The sequence below is a fragment of the Aegilops tauschii genome, chromosome 2 (assembly GCF_002575655.3).
Source record: "Aegilops tauschii subsp. strangulata cultivar AL8/78 chromosome 2, Aet v6.0, whole genome shotgun sequence".
In the NCBI taxonomy this organism is placed as follows: domain Eukaryota; kingdom Viridiplantae; phylum Streptophyta; class Magnoliopsida; order Poales; family Poaceae; genus Aegilops; species Aegilops tauschii.
The window spans coordinates 123,206,511-123,210,440 of NC_053036.3; the positions used below are offsets into that span (position 1 = coordinate 123,206,511).

General features: G+C 47.3%; 1 non-coding gene across 2 annotated transcripts; it reads left to right on the plus strand.

Annotated features, from left to right (window-relative positions):
* Positions 1-2,090: 2,090 nt before the first annotated feature.
* Positions 2,091-3,626, plus strand: LOC109784965 (uncharacterized). 2 transcript variants are annotated; one of them, XR_012202052.1, is made up of 5 exons: positions 2,091-2,488; positions 2,779-2,836; positions 2,943-3,185; positions 3,273-3,360; positions 3,432-3,626. It is a non-coding gene; the product is annotated as an uncharacterized protein (transcript). The 2 variants fall into 2 exon arrangements; XR_012202053.1 differs by having other exon boundaries at positions 2,243-2,499.
* Positions 3,627-3,930: the final 304 nt, after the last annotated feature.

The window sequence follows — 3,930 nt, forward strand, 5'->3', positions numbered from 1 at the left end:
TTAAAGAGAGTATCGATCTTCTCAAAAGCTTCCAGCTGTGCTGGATTAAGATCGCCCTCAGGCTTGCCCTTAGTAGCGTCATAGCAGCCCATGGTCTGAAACCAGTAGACTGCTCTCATGCGTCACCTCTTATATTGCACCCCCTTAAAGGCAGGCGGCTTCAGATGCGCATCAAAACCACTCGAAATAAATTGCCTATAGTCAGGTTTTTGGATTGTTGAAAATATGAGCAAATTACTACGAGATTTAATCTGAATAAACAGAAGATAAATCATGACAGCACTAGCAGAGATTAAACTAATCATGCGAACTAGCATAGTAGATGAACATATCACATCTAGGTCACATACTAGAAACATGAATTCTACCACGATCTCGAACAAGAAGGATAGAATCACATACGGTGCAGCGGGAGCAGCACCGCCGGCGTTGACGTTGTCGCCCATGTCGTCGAGGATGAGGTTGCCGAGGTCGGGGAAGAAGTCGTCGCTGCCAGCAGTCACGCGAGTGCGCTCCCCAAAAACCTGATCGCCCCTCTCCCGTATTAACGTGTCCGTTAATTATTAATTAATGGGCAAAAATGTAAACACCGTGCATAGCTCTGTCCTCAGCTTGGCTCAATCCCGCAATCCGCGGCGCGGCGCGTCATGACGAGGCGTGGAGGAGGAGCAAACGTGTAGGTCTCCTCTTCTCATACTCATACAAGTGGTAGAAGAGCTCACCTTATAAAGAGGTGCAAGTCTCACTCAACTTCCGTGGTGGGACTAAACTCTAGTCTCACTCACTCCACTCACATGTGTGCATGAATAGTCTAAGAGAATTTCAGAATTTTAGTTGGGCTTTGGGCCAAAGGCCTACTAGCGAAATTCCAACCGACCGGTTGTTTTTGGTGGCCGAAGGTAGGGAAGATGATGGATGTGATGTGCTGGTGGAGAGTATCGTGTAAAGTTACGCCTAGCGAGTGGTGTCTCCCGGTGGTGCATCTCTGATAGAGGGGTGCCCTGCACAGGAATAACGCCATCTGATCGCAACCCGGTGGTGGTCGCGTGAGCTCCGGCGAGGCTACGGAGCCAGGGTCCCAGGGAGGGGCGTGCTCCTTCCTATAGGGCGTGTTTGGTTGCCGTTTGCTACGGTGTTGCCAGTGTGAGGTATGTGAGGAGCAGGAGTATGTACAGGACTACATGAGGGGGGGCTGTACGGATTTGTGGTGAAGCGGAGGATGGCTCCTCATCTGTTTTCCGATGACCACTGGAGCCGGTTATTGGGCCAAGGTCAGAGAAGCATGGGGCAAGCTGTTCTTTGCGCGAATGGCTTGGTCGCTTGGACAGTTGTTCTTCAATCTTCGTACTTCTACAGTTCTACTACGCTTTGGGTGCTGTTCAGACATGTACGGTATGCTCGTGGTGATATGGTAAATTAGTAATGAAATCGTGGACTACTTTCTTGAAAGAAAAAATTATATATACATTGTTGTTGTTGTCGATGGCGACGATGCCTCTCTTGGTTTGGCTGCAGGTCGATTCATACGTTGTTTCTCTTAGCTACACGCCTACACCGCAGGTGATTAATCTTCCTTGGCTTCTTGGTTTACGGTCAGACTGCCGCTGCACCAAGTTGCATCAACGTCCGCAACACAGGTAATGCATGTTATATATTTCGATTAATGTATCTGGCACCCCAAATTTTATTTGCAAAACTACCGAACGGCCTGACAGCGCTTCGATCCTGATCACGCGGCTGCTGGCAATCTGCGCGGGTGAAAAAGGAAGGGGTTGTTTGGTTTCTAACTAACTTTGTCAAAGGTTGCCACATCTAAGATTAGGCAAATTTGATCAAGTTAGATGAGTATTTGATTCAAGCCACATTTTAGACAAGCCACACTAGGATCCCACATGACATACACATAAAAAGTGTGGCAAAATTCTCTTAGATTTATCAACTTGTGGCTTTTATTTTGATGAACTAATTTTAGACAAATTTGGCTAAAATGTATGACAAAATGTGGCAATGCAAGCCGTGGAACCAAACAGCCCCGAAAACCGACGCGAGCTTTATCTTCTCCCTGGATGTGCCCCGAGCCCATTTCCTCCATGGCCCCGTCGAAGCGGACGCCCATCTCGTACCCAGCACCCGCCGTCCGCATGTACCAATCCCTCCCCTGGCCCCGGCGCCGCCCCGCCCCCATCCCCTCCCCTGGTTCTGCTCCGATGCCGATCCGGTAAACAACCGCCGGCAGGCTCCTCCCGTACGGCCGCCACGTCCACGCCCACCGCCGCTGCGCTCTGTACCCAACCTCCCACCATCTTCTCAGCGACCCCGCAAGCCGTCGCCGGCTCGAACCCGCGTGTCGTGTGCCCGCTACCCCATCCCGTCGCACCTCCCTACCCCCACCATCTCTGACCACCGCCGCCGCCCATTGCATTGCAGAACCACCTGTCGTCGCCCATTGCACTGCAGAACCACCCGTCGCCGCCTACTGCATCGATAGGTGAGCTTCTGGTGAGTGCCTCCTGTGAACGTTCCAAGGAAAACGCCCACCCTGGCGCAATAATCCTCTTTTATCTCTCAATTTTGTTCAAACAATATAGCATGGGATCAGTTAGTATGGAAAATGGAAAATTCCTTCTCTGAAGTCCTAGTTTGATGGACAGAAGCCTTCAAAAAAAAAAATCCAAATTGTCATCTGTTTTTGTTGTGGTACGAGTGCCCTCAACTTGTTTGTAATTATACCTATGAGAGACTGAACAAATCCTTTTCAATTGTATGTGTGTGTGACAGGTTCCTGATTGTGTTGTCGTGATTGCACTCATCCTCTATGGGGTCCATCAGAACTGAAGTGCATCACTCGAATCAACCCATTCTGTTGTTATTCTTAAATTGCGTGATCTGTGATAATCGATTTGTCTAACACCAATGGCATGCTCGTTCATTTTAACTCACAGAAAGATGACACCCTGCATTCTTGCCGAGACTGTCAATATGTGGGAGAGAGGGCACTGTTAACTCCTTCCCATTGTGCTCGTCTCATGCTCGGAGGAGGCAAGAGCAAATCCGGTGTGATCCGGATCATCGTGCAGCCAAGCACAAAGAGGATCCACCATGATGCTCAATATGAGGACGCTGGGTGTGAGATTTCAGAAGACCTATCAGAGTGTGGTCTTATCATAGGCATAAAGCAACCACAGGTAATATCAGAACCATCAATCTAGATAGTCTAATCGAATTGGATCTGTAGCATGTGAAAATGTTCTGAGATGTGTTTTATTGTACAGTTGGAGATGATTCTTCCAGATAGAGCATATGCGTTCTTCTCACACACCCACAAGGGCCCAGAAGGAGAATATTCCGTTGTTAGATATGGTATTCATTATTGCGGGTGCGCATTTCTGTCAAGGAAATGGTGTGCTAAATTGCTGGTTCATATTTTTCAGATCATGGAAGTAGGAGTGTCCTTGTTTGATTATGAGCTAATTGCTGATGACGATGCGAAAGGAATGCTGGCATTTGCGAAATTTTCTGGTAGAGCTGGGCTGATAGACTTCTTGCATGGTCTCGGACAGTGTAAAAACATTATTCAGTTCCTGATATTCTTATCTCTATGATGCTCTCTTTGCTATCTGGACTTATCAGAAGTCTATCACAAGCAGTTGCTCACGCAGAAGTGAAGTGCAAGTTCATATTACATAGTTTTCAGTATAAAGCAATGTGTTTAGTGATTGTTGACTATGCATTCAACTAAAGTATTTACCTTGCAATTGTAGGGTATTTGAGCCTTCAAAAATTCCAAGTTTCTCATCTGTTTTTTGTTATGACTGTGCTCAACTTGTTTGTGACTATACCTATGAGAGACAATCAATTCTTTTCAATTGTATGTGTTTCTGGGCTTTAACAAGTTTTTGTTGTTGTGGTTGTTGCTGTATATGCGGTCTC